This window comes from Cryptotermes secundus, unplaced genomic scaffold (assembly GCF_002891405.2).
Source record: "Cryptotermes secundus unplaced genomic scaffold, Csec_1.0 scaffold1013, whole genome shotgun sequence".
NCBI classification, from domain to species: domain Eukaryota; kingdom Metazoa; phylum Arthropoda; class Insecta; order Blattodea; family Kalotermitidae; genus Cryptotermes; species Cryptotermes secundus.
This window is the reverse complement of record NW_019720727.1, coordinates 369445-387452: the sequence shown is the minus strand read 5'-3', so window position 1 is coordinate 387452 and position 18008 is coordinate 369445. Positions and strand designations below refer to the sequence as shown.

At 43.4% G+C, this 18008-nt stretch overlaps 2 long non-coding RNA genes across 2 annotated transcripts in view; one reads left to right on the top strand and one right to left on the bottom strand.

The window, feature by feature from the left end:
- Positions 1–10970, top strand: part of LOC117282967 — a 38645-nt gene extending 27675 nt beyond the window's left edge. Inside the window, exons 2-3 of the long non-coding RNA XR_004513942.1 lie at positions 4272–4413; positions 10259–10970. This is a non-coding gene — a long non-coding RNA (uncharacterized LOC117282967). The remainder of the gene's footprint in view (positions 1–4271; positions 4414–10258) is intronic.
- Positions 1–14299, bottom strand: part of LOC111872748 — a 35364-nt gene extending 21065 nt beyond the window's left edge. Inside the window, exon 1 of the long non-coding RNA XR_002844290.2 lies at positions 14285–14299. This is a non-coding gene — a long non-coding RNA (uncharacterized LOC111872748). The remainder of the gene's footprint in view (positions 1–14284) is intronic.
- Between the last annotated feature and the right edge of the window lie 3709 nt (positions 14300–18008).

Sequence of the window (18008 nt, the reverse complement as noted above, 5' to 3'; positions counted from 1 at the left end):
ATTTACAATTTTTAAAATATGGCACCGTGAACCAAGCCTCGAGAAAACAATGTTAAGCCTACTAGTTGCTCTATCCCTGTATGAGAGCTCGTGAAGTAGGAAGTAGATCCACTAATAATAATTTTTACGTGGACTGAACAATTTTCATGAAACTGGGAAGTGACGTTATGCTACTGAATACACCAACATACCTAAGCATCTTTCCTCAGTCATCAATAATATTAACACTTCTGCAATGTAAACTTCTGAGCTGGGAACAACGCCGAAATGTATGGCTTTTACAGCTGCAAAGGCATGCGTGTGAATAGGGATGGGGGGCAGAAACTGCTTCAGAACTCAAAATATTCAAGCTGTTGCAACAAAAGAGACCACAATTCAGACCAAGAACAACGCACTATTTTTTACGCGGAGGACGGATAAAGTTGTAAGATTTGAGGCTTTCACGGCGGTGACTATGAAGAAAGCAGTCTTCTGGGATTTGGCACCGTGTATAAGTGGTGTTAACCGACGTTTCGGAGGAATGTATCGCCTCCATCTTCAGGGTAGAAGAAAAAGTATAAGAAATCTGCAAGCGACAAGACCTGCTTTTACCGTTCTCACGGTCTTGTCGCTTGCAGATTTCTTATACTTTTTCTTCTACCCTGAAGATGGAGGCGATACATTCCTCCGAAACGTCGGTTAACACCACTTATACACGGTGCCAAATCCCAGAAGACTGCTTTCTTCACAGATAAATTTATTTCGAAGTAACTGCCGGCCAAGGTGCCTCAAGAGGAAAGTTATGTACTGTATTATACAGCAATGGGTGATTACTGACGATAATATAATTATTTCTGGATGTGATTCCCTTAACCAGAACTGGTGCTCTCGGGAATTAAACTTGAAAGGGCGTCTCCAACAAACCACAGCAGGAAACACTTCCAAATGGAAAACCAACCCAATAAAAGCATCTGATGAAAAAGGTAAAGCATTCCCTGTGACAGACCATGGAGGCTCATGGGTTTGTGAGACGTCGAGGTTCCAACATTTTCTAGAAAATTAGCTCACAGATGACGATGAGGTTTTCAGCCTTATACGCTGGCCGTCTTTTAGCCCGGGGAATATTTCTGGTACTCATTTCTACTAGAGGCTCAGTCATAATGCGACTGCAAGGATTAAGTCAGTTGAAAAGTCCCATGACTTCAATCATCTGATGTAACTAAATATTTTAAACTATTAAAAAATGTTCACTTTACAATACATATAAGCGGAGCTTGTACCATTTTGCACGGAAAATTAATTAAATATGAAAATCAATATACATTTAATATCCTGTGACTACAAATCACAGTAAAAGATAAACGTTCTGTACTCTAGAATTCCCAAGGTATGATCCTTGAACATAATTGTCGATAAATTAATTCCAAATGTGATATTGTCCCGTTGTCGAAACATAATGTGGCTTTCTTTTTAATGCTAGTGGAGTGGGACTAAGTCCCTTGCGCTGCGGCCACTTCGGGCCTATTGTACCAGCCCCAGATGATAGGTGAGGGTGATTGTGGAGCAATTGGTGGAATGAAGATTGGCAGGGGAAACCGAAGTACTCGGAGAAAACTTACCCCAGCGCCATATTTTCCACCACAAATCCCACTTGACCACACCCGGGATCGAACCCGGGGCACCGCGGTGGGAAGCCAGCGACTAACCGAATGAACTATGGCGCGGCCTCAAGTATGTGGCTTTGTTGTGGGTTGTTCCAGAGCTCATACCTTCGACATGTAAGACAACCTATGAATACAGAATTGGAACGAATTTAGACAGCCGCAGTCGTGACCTATTCGACGTACTATACCGAAATATATGTGCAGTGACTGAGGACAACCATATAGAAGCAGAGTCAGTACAGCCAGTGTGCTAATCCAATGAAACGGATGAATACATTGTGCAGGTATACAGAGTTCTTCAGTGTTAAATCACGCGGTACATATTGCAGCTACTGACATTTAAAGGCTTAAAAGACTTTGTAATCAATCGCACCTACGCCTCTGGTTTGTTTGTGGCGCATCTGACGGCTCAAATTACATATTACCTATAGCCAGGCTAAGATGGCTTGCTGGCAGCGGTTATGCCTGGAGGAAGAGAAGACAACCATGAAACATCCGTCAGAAGAGTTTAATTAAAACTTTTTGAATTTTTGGGGCGGGATGAGCCTGAGTTCACGTGTTACGTCTGTCAATATTTGGCCTATTCTGCCAGCCCCGTATGTTGATGAGTGTGGAGCAGTCTGTAGAATGAGAACTGCCAGAGGAAACTGAAGTACTCGATCAAAAAAAGTCCCAGTGCCACACCAAAAATCCCGCTTGATCTGATCTGGGATGAACAGGAGCCGCTGCGATAGAAAGCCGGAGACTAACCGTCTGAACATGGCACAGCCTTAATCAGAACCATTACAGACAGACCTGGTAGAGATTCGAAACTAACTCCTGCAGAATACAAACCAGAAGCAACACTGGTCGCTGTGGGACCCCTTGCACTGATGTCCGTGCTATGCCAGAATCAGCTGTGTGCTATTTGCCTTGTGCTCTGCCTCCAGACCGTTCGTTTTAATTCCCTTGCAGCTGGGCCCAGTGCGTTAAACATCCTAAATATTGATGCGCCGTATCAGACGCGCGGCTTCACAATCTCCTTGTTTCCACTCACAGACACTTGGCTTCAGCTACAGCAACGGACCTCACCACAAAGCCCTGGCAACTGAAACCTCTCCAGAATCCAACATTTGAACATTTGTCTCATTCTATAACTGCACCACTGTCTTCGTCCGTTATATCGCCTCCTTCTTCAGTTGCCACCAAGAGGCCGCCCCATAGCTCAAGCGGTTAGTCTCTGCCTTCCCACCGCGGCGGACCGGGTTCGATCCCGGGTCTCTTAAAGTGGGATTTGTGGTGGACAAAGTGGCGCTGGGGGCCGGTTTTCTCTGAGTACTTGGGCTTCCCCTGCCAATCTTCGTTCCACCAAATTCTCCATCATCATAATCACCCGGGGCAGGTACAATAAGCCAATCAGTGGTCGCCATGCCGAGTGGACCCAGCTGGACTCCACCCCCACTAAGCGAATTAAAAATAGTTCTCACCAAAATCTTGTGTTTCGTTTCTCTCGCGCCGAAACACTGTATCTTTCTTAACGACAAGGGGGTAAGAGCACACACAAAGCCCCGTATCCAGGGAGGCAGTAGTAAGGGTATGAACTTGTACTCGGGAGGGTTCACTTTTAATTTCGGCCCCGACATTGGCAAAAGTAAGGTTTTTCTTCACTTCCCTCAGTCCCTCAATACAAATATACTGTATTATCACGATTACGTCGCAAATGCTTCCTTTCAAATCCTAGCTCCTGAGAATGGACCGAAACGGACAGAGCCCTTGCGAGAAGACAGGGCCCCCACAGACCCATCTGCCTAACCTCTCCACCGTCCGGCATTCCCACCATTCTGCGCCAACGTGGCGGCAGGTTCGAATACCTCCACCGTAGCCCTGCGAGTCTTAGTAGGCAACGAAAATGGAACCCAGTGCCAGGGGGGTGTAACTGGACCACCCTGTTTCTGGGGGATATAAATATGGGGATCTCGCCCTCCCGGTTGGGGGAGTCTCGAGTGTGAGACAGTAAAACGTGGTCATGAGTCCCGTGGGACTCTGACCTGAGAACGACTGTGCTGGCGAGAGCCAGCAGCAATTGTAAACGGCAGAACCATCCTCTCGTCAGAGAGGATCTTACGTAGGAACAATAACCGCCAAGTGTTCAGCTAAAAAAATACTGGTCGTGGGGTCTCATGGGGCTTGGGGCCAAGAAGAACTGATTGGAAGTAAACAGCCAGAGCATGAGTCAAGTAAAAGGTAAAGTTGTCCCTGTGATTATGTAGTTAAACATACTGATATGAAGACACATGGTTGGAGGCATAGGAGGCTGGGTGAGCCCCAGAGCCTCTCTGGACATAGTGAAGAGGAGACTGTTGCACTGCAGCCCGTAGCTATACCGACTGAGCTATCCCGTCCCCTCGATCATTCTGCTGCATTATGAATTGTTTGGGTAGGTTCTGGTAGTAACACAGTCTCTTCTCCTTGAAGTTCAAACCAGAGAGTGACGGCCTCTCAGTACACCCATCCCTATCCATGTTGTTTAACATGACTCTAGCAGAGATCAGTAAGAACCTGACAGTCGGATTCCATTTCTGGCTCAGTTTGAAGCTAATTCTGAGTGCGTCTTACGCTAGAGGTAACATCGCTTCTCTTTTGTTCTAGGTTCTGTGTGGGCGACCGCTTCTACCTGTGTGAGAACAAGATCCTCTGTGAGTACGACTACGAGGAGCGACTCGTTTTCGCCAACATGGCGTACAACCCTCCCAGCATCGCCCACATCAAGCGACACTTGCCGCCGCCCCCGGTACGCTGCCCGCCCCTTCGCCCCTCCTTTTAATGCCGTCGCCAGGTAGCGTAGTCATCTGCAAATAGGAAGAAAATACGAAGCCACGTAACATTGTGGCCAACTCTTGCGGAAGTGGGCTTCGGAACGACAGTAGTTCCTGTATGAAATGCCATGAAATTACGCCGAGCTTGTCTTTCATTTTATGGAGATCGGTGGAAATATCTGTTGAAGGATGTGCAGTACTGTGACATGCAGACCCAATACCAAGTAACAGGTGTGTAAACAGGTGACAGTACAACAGCCGTTCCACGGGAACAGCCCTGCAAACACGCCGTTTCCTCGGTAACGACAGAACATGCAATAATAAAAGAGCCGTTTTCAGTGCGGTCCGTGTCGGCGAGTGAGCTCCAGGAGAGTCACTCCCAAGTAGAAAGGAAGTGACCCAGTAATAGTCAGACACCTCCCTCATTGAAGAGAAGGCCCCAGAAGTCTGGAAAGAACAAAAATATGTTCAGGGGTCCCGACAGTACCCTATACCAATAACGACTGTGCTGGCGAGGGACAGCAGCAATTTACTTGACCGGATTGGATTTGAGTTGGTGAGGAGAGAAGGAGTTCCGAAGTTTCCAGGACGCATAAGGCAGTAAAATATAGGACAGGTCGGAAACCCACAGGAAGAGGAACGACCAACGTTGAAAGCCGCTACCAAGCAACGAGTTATATGCCTCAACTATATTCAACTATCAATGCGAACTCCGTGTCTAGTTACTAAGATATGACAATATAATTAAACGCTCGATTAGACAACATGTGCACGAAAAAGCTACTGGCAATTCTTGTCGCCAGTTTGCAGAAATTCATCTATCAGCGTCGCCATGTGTCACCACGTCACCATCACCTCGTGATTCGCTACACCGATTTTAAACAAATTTGATACTCAGTCGTTTTACTAATTTTGTTTAAATATTTCAAGTTTAGTTAAAAATCGGACAACAATAAAGACATCTTTACATGAAGATCTACACGCGTTTCTGTGCATATCTCGAACGTAACTCCATAAATATTATCCAAGCAAAAATATTTTGAAATATATGTGGGGAGAAAAATAATATATACACAGTAGCTCCCACCAGTACATGCCTTGGTTTATGGGATTATTTCCACATATCAAAATAAGTAAAATGTTTATTTTGAATATGGTACTGGGGGCCTTGCTTAGAAAGCATTTAGTGACAAGTTTTGACAATGGAAGTTGAAATTTGAATGGCTGTTAACTTCTTAAGGAAAGCCCTCAAGGATATATTTTCATATCAGCTTTTTACTTGTTTTGCTGTCCAGCGAGAGGGTGTCGCGTGGTCAGCGCGACGAATCCCCACGGCCGTTAATTTCGGTTTTCTACACCTGACTACAAATTCCACGAATAACAAAATTTATNATCAGTGTGTTATACACCATCGTCAGAATCCTATAGTAACTAACAAAATTTATAGTACAGTAGAGACGAAATATGAGAGAACGGGTTGGGGGGATGAGCCCTAAGAGGAACCCAGAAAGATGTGTCAACCAACAGGAAAGGAAAAAGTAAGCCGTCTGAAATGATGGATGGATTGCTCTGTAACAGCCGTAAGAAGGCTCAGTCGGCCTAGTAGTGGGAAAGCAGCCGACTTTCTGATTTACCTCATGACATTGTCATTATCTACTCTATATAGCGCTACAGTACATGATGATGGTTACACACAGACTAATGTTCTCAGACCGTTACAGACTCTACTAGCCGTTTCTCGGTAGCGGCTTCAACGGCGGACGTCCACTGAACTGCAGTTCCTTAACTCACTAACTCGCCAACCAAATCTTCACTGACTCCTCAATAACAGTCCTACTTGTAACATCTCGGCACGGACAGCGCAGAAAACACCGTTTCTGTGTTGCAGTGCATTTGTTGCCGTCGAAGCATGTTTCTTTGCGGAACCGTTACTAAGCAACGACTGTAGTATTTCGCGGTCGTTGACTAGTAACGAATCTACGTGTCACAATACCTTTCTTCAGCGCTTTCTGTTTAAAAATGTGTACCCTTGGACGCGTGCATCGCCGTCATCTGGATGTCGCTCTATTAATCTGCTCTCATTTCGCCGCTGGGACCTGCTTAGGTTCTCTTACGGCACACAAATACACCGTATGCACCCCTAATTACAGGCCGCGTGTGATTATTGGAAAGTTTCAGGTTTCCGTGAAACTTGATATCGTTCAGTTGCCCAGAGATCCTTCTACCGCGCTCAGGCATCGACCCACGTGATCCGGCCAACAATGCTCTTCTCTTTTGTTACGTCATTAATCAGATTCCAGCCCTCCATCGGGCACCTACACACGATCACTGCTTGAGGTGTCCGGAATTGTTTCTAATTTGTGGAACCACTGACGTAATGGGAACCCTCAGGGCGTCATTGCGCAGGCGCTTAGTCGCCGGTTTCTCACCGCGGCGAACCGAGTTCAGTCCCACACCCACACACACCAATATACACAAGTTCACACAAGTACCTACACTAACATATATCACACAAAACTACACACACCAATACACACTAACACAGCCACACAAACATACATCACATAAACCAACACACTAACATATTCACACACATCAATGCAGACAAGTCCATACATATTTACACATCCACACAAATACCCACACCTACATACATCACATAAACCCACACACACCAATACACACAAGTTCACACACACTAACATATCCACAAAAGTACCTACACTAATATATCACACGAACCTACACACACCAATACACATGTTCACACACACTAACATATCCACACAAGTACCTACACTAACATACATCACACGAACCTACAAACACCAATACACACAAGTCCACACACACTAACATATCCACACAAGTACCTACACTAACATACATCACACGAACCTACACAACACCAATACACACAAGTTCACACACACTAACATATCCACACAAGTACCTACACTAACATACATCACACGAACCTACACAACACCAATACACACAAGTTCACACACACTAACATATCCACACAAGTACCTACACTAACATACATCACACGAACCTACACAACACCAATACACACAAGTTCACACACACTAACATATCCACACAAGTACCTACACTAACATACATCACACGAACCTACACAACACCAATACACACAAGTTCACACACACTAACATATCCACACAAGTACCTACACTAACATACATCACACGAACCTACACAACACCAATACACACAAGTTCACACACACTAACATATCCACACAAGTACCTACACTAACATACATCACACGAACCTACACAACACCAATACACACAAGTTCACACACACTAACATATCCACACAAGTACCTACACTAACATACATCACACGAACCTACACAACACCAATACACACAAGTTCACACACACTAACATATCCACACAAGTACCTACACTAACATACATCACACGAACCTACACAACACCAATACACACAAGTTCACACACACTAACATATCCACACAAGTACCTACACTAACATATATCACACGAACCTACACACACCAATACACACTAACACAGCCACAAAAACATACATCACATAAATCCACAAAAGCGCGCGCGTGCGCAAGCACACACACACTAACATATTCACACAAGCACCTACACCAATACGCATCACATACACAACCACGCGCAAATACACATAGAAACCCCAACACGTGCATTCCATTTCATCACCCTTGCAATATGTGGCGAATGTAAACATTGAGTCTCACGCACTTCGAAGATCTCATTCGTTACGAGGTGTCAGGAATCTCCAAATGTCAGCCACAACTTCAGTGTGAGTGAATTTGTCCTTAAATTATACCACTGTTACTCGGCGCGTTCATGAGGTGTTCGTAGCGAGTGGGATGATGATGTAGCGGTATTCCGTAGGCGCTTGGATCGAATCTCGGCTGGAACGCCAGTTATCCTAATATCTTTCTTGATTTTCTCACATCCTTCAGATAAATGCCTGGATATTATGCAGAATAGGCCATTACCGCTTACTAACAAATCTTTTCCGCTTCATCTGTCGTACCATTCACCGCTGTATAGTATTAACCACTCGCAATGCTGTGAAATAGCACATACCCACACCATGAAAGGAAGAAGTTATTTGGGAATGCAAAGTATCACCGATTGTCATCTCTTTCCTTTAGGGAATTAAGTGGCACCACATCACTGCATTTACTGAAACCGATAGTCGCGCGACTGTGCCTCTGCGCTGCTGATCGACTGTAGTGCGCGCAGCTTGAGCTCTCAATTGGCTAAAATCGCGTGTCATTTGTCTGCGGTGCTTGGCGCGCGCGTTGTGTTAGAAGGCCTCTGCTTGGGAACTCGGCCACCTGCATCGCTTGCTGGGTAATTTGCAGGCTTCAGATCAGAAGGGTAGAGAGAAGTTTAGATCCCACCCCAGACAAATGAGCCCCAAACATGGAAACCCTACAACATTAGTTTACTGCACTGCCTCCCCGTAATGATTTTTTCTTCTTTTTCTTCTGTGCTAGCTGAACACGCAGTTCGGATTTGCAGCTTCATCCACAGGAGCCCTCAGACTGTCTTACTAAGGCGCGAGTCTCACATGCGTCTGAATTTACTTGATGCAATTTTACAATTGCTGATATCCCCTCTTTTGGTCCCAGGAAAGTAAGAGACTCTGCGTGTAATTCCAGCTGCAATTGCTACGTTCTTACCGCGACCCCAGAGAATATTCCTCTAAGCCAGGAATAAAACAATTATTTTCGTTGTGTTCTTAAAAGTGTTCGCAATCTAAATCTTCTCCCCTTCCTAAAATATCCGCATCATAATCACTGGCAAAACGGCACTTTTTGAGCCATAACCTTCCTTAGAACATTTTGCAGATTTGATTTGGTTTTCACTTTTTTTGGATTTCGTAAATAATAATTTTTGACGAAGGAAAGCCGTCAGGCTTGCGTCCGACCCCAAATCTGGAGGGAACAGATCTCTGTATTTACGTCCCCCAGTGACAGAGTGGTTCAGTTACACCCTCAAGCACCGGGTCCCCTTTTCGTCGCCCTCTGCGACTCGCTGGGCTACGGTGCAGGTGCACTGACGTGCCTCAACACGGGGAAAATATTACTTTAAGCGCTGTTATGAAACATTTCTTTCTACTTTGAGGAAACACAGCCTGAGCGGATTTGAAAACAAACCGCTGAAAACCATTCACGGAACTTGCGTCTCACTTCGGTGGAAAAATGATTAAAAATTACTTATCTTATATGTGTATATGTATCTTCGCAACAGTAGTAACAATGCAGCGGCCATGCAGCTCGAATGAGAAATATACCGGAATATTATGAGAAACTGTTCTGCGAATATCGCGTGTATAGTAAATAAACGCATATTCCAGTCGGTGATAGGCGTGACACGCTGCGTCGAATTCTGATTCTGTCAGCAGAGAGTATAGGCTTCACACGCTGTAGCAACCAGAGAGTATAGGCTTCACACGCTGTAGCAACCAGAGAGTATAGGCGTCACACGTTGTAGCAACCACAGAGTAGAGAGAAAGAACCATTTTTCGTATATAAAGTTTTAGAGAAATAAAGGCAAAACTTAAGGAATTCGTGAAGCATTGAAGTTCTGTCTTCGAAATAAATACACACACAAAGAGTTACCGGCAATAGCCGTGTTTGAAAGAAATCCCCGGACGAAAACTCAGATTATGATTATGTACATCTGGATCAAATTTTCGTGTTTTGTGAAACAGTTCAATTGCCTTATATGACAATATTTATCATCACTCTATAATTTATGCATTCTTATGTTGCAGACGACCACAACTGGCCATTTAGGAACGGCAGGCGTTCGAACGTCAGCGCTTCCTGTGGTCGGTATGAGCAACTCTCTCCAACCGCTTTGCACTCTGGGAAATAACGGAGATATTGTTGATCGTCACTCCACTAACGGCGAGACGGGCAGTCATAGCAACAATGGATTTCTTCCAGCCACGACCGTGGCGCTCAGCTTCGACAGCAAATGAAATAGTTGCCACAAGAGGCGCCACCGTCTTAGAATCGCTGCAGGCCGTGAAGTGTTTACGGAAGGCCTTTCTTGGAATTTTGAAGTTTCGGCACTAGCTGTAATTATACCTTTCAGAATGGTGGTGGGTTTCAAATAGATTCTAACGGACATAAATTATTCAATTTCCTTGTGTCGTACATAGATTAAACTTAAGGACATTACATAAAGATGAGGAAATCACTGCGAATCGCCTTCAGCGTTTATTGATATTCTGATGATCTGTTGTGTAAATTGGATATTTATTGTGGCAATTGCACGAGCCTCTGTGTTCTGGAAGCAAACACTAATCTCTGTTGCAATGAACAGTGCCACATTGACAATGAACTCTGAGGCTCAATGCTGTGTTTGCTAAACCTGTGAACGTCGATTGTTGTGATGACCGAACTTTTAAAGGAACGGCTGAATACACACTATTCATGTAGGCGTCTGTACAGAATATATCGTCGTTATCTTCATGTGAACTATCTCCTGATTCATTCTGTTTCATTTCTCTTAGTTCACATTTTAAGAAACGCACAAGAACGCAAGTGTCCACGTGGCGAGAATACTGTTCCGTCGATCTGCAAAATTCTTACGAACCCTATATTCGGCACTAGTTTTTGTGGCGAACGTGTTTTCAATACTGGTACATACAGTGTGTTCAAATTATGTATGGTGAACTCGATTATTCGACTTCTACTGGCTGGACGCAAATAATACTAAAGAGTGACTTTTGTTTTGATAAGAAGCTGTAAGTGGAGTATCCTGCAAGCGTTACGGGTGAATTGCGTCATTCTAGAGTGACCTGAGTTTTTCCGTTACAATGGAACCGACAGGAACTTACTCATCACTGAGAAGACTACACGTCTGGCAGCAGATGTCAGTTAAGTTCAGAAGGACGGCATGCTATCGGATATACTCCATTCTAGACTAGTATGTAGACGGGATATTCATCGTGCAGATCTTCACTACGTCTCCTCACACAGAGATGTCACTGTGCAGGGCGACATCCGAGTGTATTCGAAATATTTAAGCTCTAGAATCGAATATCAGTCTCCTATAAAATAAGTCTCATTATTTTGGCCAGTTTATTGACTGTATCCGTTTGATCCACAATAACCTGACATCAATGCGCGTCTCTTTTTGACCGTCGAAATCGGATATTTCTTTGAGTCGATAAAATGTTCCTTAGTTTTAATAAATACGATGTAAAGAAAATTAGTTATACAGAGTGTGCTGTTCAAAAATCAATCCGAACAGCAATTCCGTATTAGGGTAAAGAAATGAAATTAGTAGCTGTCTGCATCATCTAACGGAATCTCCTAACTTTCTCGTGACACTCAAGTCAACGTGACCCTGGTTGCTAGACTATTGCTGTCGCCATTTCCGCAGAAACCAGCATGATGTAACGATCCCTGTAGTGACAAGGACATGCATAACAAATCAACAATACTGATACCCATAATTACTGGGGGTTTGGACTTCGTACATCGTCCGGTATTCCAGGAGCTAGAAAACGGCGTTTCGGAAATTGGATCTGTTTCTGTGCTCAGACATACTCTGTTGGGTCACTCAGAAGAAGCTAACTTCAGTGCCCCCTCACCTGAGGGTGGAAACAGATCCAGTTTCCGAAAGTTGTGTTTACTAGTTTCTAGAATACCGGACGATGGACAAAGTCCAAAAACCCAGTAATTCTTAGTATTATACACCACTGTCAGAACCCTTTACAAACCAATACTGATACCGCCTGTAAACTTGCATATACTGTTGCAGTTTGTGTTCCTCTTAAAACAGTACACCCTGTATAAAATGACAAATCTTCTATTATATTTAGTGACCTAGATAATAACCTGATATGATTTTCAGTATAGTGCATCTCATTACTGGTTTCTTTAAACAGAGTTCATAACTGTAACGCACAGAAAATGGATACTGTCTAAACAAAGTGCTGTGGTAGTTGCAGTACACAACGTGTTACACAAAGGGTCTAATGTTTCTGCAGTTAGATGAGCAATATTTAGGTTACTCGAGGTCTAAAGCAGATTGTGACCTTGCTGAAGTGATTTTGAAGAGTCGTCAAGATTTAGGAACTACGCGTAATACAAGATACTTAGGGGCGCTGTTGGAAACTGAACCGCCCATATTTGTAATAGAATAGACAACGTTACTACTTGCGTGCGGTAAAGCTGTGAATCATGTCCACATGTTACGAGCAACTTTGTGTATCATCTTCAGAAAGAAGCAACCGATGTTTTTCTGCAAAAGAAAAGGAACCTCGACGTCTGATGGGTCAGAAACTTTGGTTCTCTTTATAACCACGATTTGTTCTGCGGATCATTTTGATGAATCATATAAATATAAAAAAAAAACTTTTAAGTAAGAGCTTTCACGGCGGTGACTATGAAGAATGCCGTCTTCTGGGATGTGGCGCCATGTAGATCTTGCGTGAACGGACGTTTCGGAGGAATTATCACCTCCACTTCAGGTTATAAAAATCCGCGAGCAAACAGGTGGCTACAGAGACCGCTTTACCCCCGAGAAAAGTTCCCAATTAGACAAAAGGCTGGTTGGGCCACAAACTTGTCTGGACGACGTGGAGAAGATTTTTGACGCTACCGAGACTCAAACTCCGACCCCTTGGTCGTCCAGCCCATAGCCAGTCGCTATACCGACTGAGCTATCCCGGAGAAGTACGTACATAATTACTGTACAAGGACTTTGAATATTCTCGTCCACATGGACTTCTGGCTTAGCCTGTATAATTACACAAAACAATGCAGTACTGTGAGCAGCGAATAGAACTTCCCCAAAGGCCTGCAAGACACATTACAGGCAAACGTGCCACAATGGAGAAAGAAATCTTCCCATAATGTAGGAATTGTTATTACTGATATATCACCTGTCACCCAACCGGTGGTCAAGCCCCGCAAGTGCACCGCGCCCAACTGGCTGACATGTTTATCTTCTTAACTGTATTGAGCTCAAGGAAAGATAGGTGACTGGACGGAAGTTCTCATGGAGCCGAATTTGGATAATTTTCTGGTGGGATATGACACCGAATACTCTGTAGCAGCTAACCGACGTTTCGGAGGATCGTACTATCTCCATCTTGAGGATAAAATATATGCTAAGGGAGCAACTGGAGAAAAAACTAGCTACACTGAACTTTAATTGTTTCTTGCATCCTGTTGTGTATTTAATCAATATTGGAGTCAATTTTACCGACCACATAACATATTTTTATTATTATTATGTGTAATTATACAACTGTGTTCGTACACCTGAGGATGACCTCTTGAGGTCGAAACATGTAGTGTAATAATAATAAAAATATGTTGCGTGGTCGGTAAAATTGACTCTAATATTACATTGAACTTGCCGCCCAGGAGGTGCAGCGCTAAGTAAAAAAGTGTCATTACGGTCCGGAACGCAATTCCAGGTTGAAATAGAAGTATGTATATCATTATGCATGACCGTTACAGTCACTCTACGACAAGTGTACACTACGTTCGCTACAGGGAGTCAAAAAGCGGCTACTCAGATGTCAGAGTCGGTCAGAGCCGGTAATGTAGATAACGCTGACAATCAGAGCCAATCTAACAAACAACTTTTAAATAAAACTCACAAGATAATAACAAATTTAACAAAAACAACAGCTGGAATTCGTGCCATAAACAGAAAACCCCTGCAAGAACACACAGTGACACAGCAAAGGGGGGGGGGATTATAAAGAAATATAGGCCTACAAATTCAGAAAATTGGGGCCCGTNACAAAACAAAAGTGGGGCAAACTCACCAGAACACAATTTGAAAGCCAGCAAAGCCGTACTATCTCGAAGCACTGTTGGAATACAAGTACACCGGCCCCAACGGCCCCACCGGCCAGCAGCCGCGATGGGACAGGTAAATGGGTCAGATGGGAGGAGGAAGGGGGTGTAGGAAAAGAGGGGTGAAAGAGCAGAAAGGAGGGAGTGGCACAGAGTAATAAACAGGACATTACAGCTAGAACTGAATGAAAAACACAAACGTATTTCAGAATACTAACGTCTCTATGTCTCAGGCTGGATATTAAACAAACTAAAAGAATTTCGCTTGATATTAGTGTCTATAAAACTCGAGTCCGAGAGGAGCTCCGACACTAAAAAGCACCAGGACACCGCTCTGCACTTCCGTGACGCGATTATACACCAGTTCAGAACATTTTCGACCATGATGATGGAATCAGTAGTTCCTCGGACATATTGGCGAACTATACGTCGCCAGATCCCACAAGTAAGTCTTCAAGTGATGTGTGTCTCTTTCCTGGTTCGAATCGGATTTTAAAGCAATGATGCTCACGTTACGAGCCACTGAATTTATCAGGAGACTGCGCGTCGTTATGGGAAGCGAAACAGAATGAGTAAAAGTTAAACGTAAATTTGTCCCTGTGCTTAATTACTTAAATTTCTTAATCCCATACGCAGTAGGTAGGACTCCTTGGACGGGGATCAGCCCGACGCAAGACCGCTACCTACACACAGAATAAACGCAACCAGATCCCAGCGTTCGAGCGGGAGAAGACAGTTCATGCCTTAGACCGCGCGGCCACTGTCATTGGCAGAGTGGAGATAAAACTCCACCAAAATAAAATAGGGAAGTGGAGAAAAAAAAAAAGCTAGTGACAGAGTTCAGAGGGAGGAAGTCAGTCAGGTCTGAGGCTGAGAGCCGTGAAGACAATCTTAGGGAACAGCTTTATCCTCAGTACTTGTTAAAACTATATAAAGAAAGTGAATTTTTGCTTCCCGGAAATTATCAATTGGTATATCTAACATCTGCGTGATTTATATTTTAAATGCAATATGTCGAACAAAGTACACACTGTTACGTAGTTTTGGAAAATACATCTGAAAGTTACAAATGTAAAGTGCATTGATCGAGGCAGCAGCTCATAAAATGTGATGACTGCTGGCCGAGGTGGCCTTTCGCAGGGGGGAGGGGGGGTGCAGGACGTGATCCGCATTCTAACGGCCCATGTGTGAACTATTCATACGACAGTTGACTAGGGAAATAACTCAGCTTCCATCTTAAACAGCTACTGCTCCCATTAATGCTCAATATTGCATGACTTCATGTGATACAGTGTATTCTTCCAGGCCACGCTACATTCGCTTCGAAAAAACTCAATGTTCTTGGCTTTGATTCTTCGGTTACTGGAAATGTAATTCCAAACATAACCTCAAATAATCAACAGAGAAAGTTTTTGACATCCTCATTCCATATGGTTTATTATTATTATTATTATTATTATTATTAGAGGGGGAGGGTTTCCCCATGCACTTTGACCAGTTATTGGTCCTTTAATTTCTACTGTCGCCATACTCTACCGATACTGGTGCGTGCTATCAGCCCCGTGCAGCCAACGAGGTCGGCCCTCGGTACCTGATATTTCCCCCATCTACCAGAGGCATTGGAAACTACTTGGGCGGGAAACTTGTTACCTAATTTTGCTCAGAGGTCTCCTAGAGACATGAGGATCTTTTACGTGCCTCCGTCCCGGAGGACTTGTTCCCTGAATTTTTCCGCCCTTAAAAATTCCACGACCTCCGCCGGGTTTGAACCCGCGTACGTTGAGTCATGAGATGGGAACGTTACCCCTAGACTATGGAGGCCGCTTTCCATAAGGTTTCCTACAGCGATATTTTTTTTTCGAATGCTATTCCTCGTAAAATGTTACTAAGATACATACCTGCAAACTGATTAAATTGTATTTAGAATGGCTCAAACCCAGGCTATCAAAGATCGATACCAGTGAGTAAAAATGTTAAACAAATGTCTACTAATGACATATGACCTGTCTTCATATTAAATTTCTGAATAAAAGTATAAGCTAAATGTTTATGTAAAGAACTTGTAAGATATTACCGTACAAGTTCAACCATCAACGCAACAACTTTTATTAATTTTGGTCACGTGTTTTCAACACGGCATAGGAACCAAAGATGCTATATTATAGATCTCGTCAGACATAAGGCTTTCTTCTGCAAAGTTGTGCAATCAATGTATGAGCTACCCTCAAACATGATGCACAGTCTACAGTAGGCATATAATGAGATCACACACAGCAAAATTTGTAAACAAGTTAAATGTCTCTATCTGTGAATACTTCACATACGTAAAGACAGATGTAGTTATCTGTCGCCGTACTGTATTTCAGATACATACAAGTTTTCGACAATTATCAACAAACCGAATATCTAATATAGTCTAGTTATGAAACAATTGTCTTAAAAATAACCACATATTCTCCTGGTGTAAATAATAGGCCGATACAAGGCAATGCAATACACTAAACCCTCGCTAATCCGGATTAATTGGGGGAGAGATCATCCGGATAATCTATAATCCGGATGAATGAAGCAAAACGTAGCCCTAGAAGAACAAAAAAAAAACCCCCAGAACACAAATAAATTGGAAATTTAATAATATCGGTAGTCTGATGAAAATAAATAAAATGTATCACTGCAGAAATTTCTTCCTCTCTCAGAATCTGAGACCCAGGGTCTACTTCATACAACTCAAGCCAATTTTTGATATTTTCTTGCATGATTTCAGGCTCTCCAGCTGCCCTCAACACGGTCTGAAATTCCTCTCGCTCCTAAATGCGACAGGCTTTTGTACTACGTACTCAACTATGAACAGACTTTCTCATTTTTCATGTTTTGATCAGGATTATCCGACATCCGGATTAGCGAGAGTATGCTGTAAAACCAAAATGCTACAGTTACACACTCGATACTCAAAATTCTGTCTAATCCACGCCCAAGCAAGACACGACGCAAGTTCTAATGAACTGATAAGCAAGTCATGGACGGAGTGTGCTGAAAATGGAGCAGGAGTCGTCTACAGGTCAAGTTTGCTAACAGAAATGTAACTATTGCGTAATGTCAAGCAAATGGGGCACCATGACGTTGCAACTAGTGCTCCGGCTTTCTATTCGGAAGATCCTCCTGTCTAATTTAAGCCAGCATGATTACTGTGATTTCCAGCGTTAGCTGGACTGCCATTCCACACTCCATAAATTCACCTTTGTGATCTTGGTCACAGTTAGCACGCCTGTAATTAGGCAACTCGACAAACAAAATTTTCCGATAAATGAGAACCTTCATTAGAGATCAATATATGTATGTGTCTGAAGACAATCGGGGCACCACCTGCACTTCTTCGAAAAGGGGCGGAAGTTATAGCTAGCTTCTAGAAGAAGCAAGCCAGAAAAAATCGCTTACAAAATTAATTTTAAGTCACTTAAGACTGTATTTGTTGATTAAAACTTTGATTTTTTTTTGTATTATTATTTGGAGTCTTTGCTTCAATTTTTAATTACATTCTCTTCCAAAACTCCGGGTCAGGAACATGCCTGCTTGGTCTCCTCCTCTGAAAGTACCCGTACCTGCCATATTATGGTTACATAGCAAATGACTTCTTATGAAATTGGGTATCAGAGGCCCCTTGCCGGGGGTAAATCGCAGGGAGTGAAGCTCACC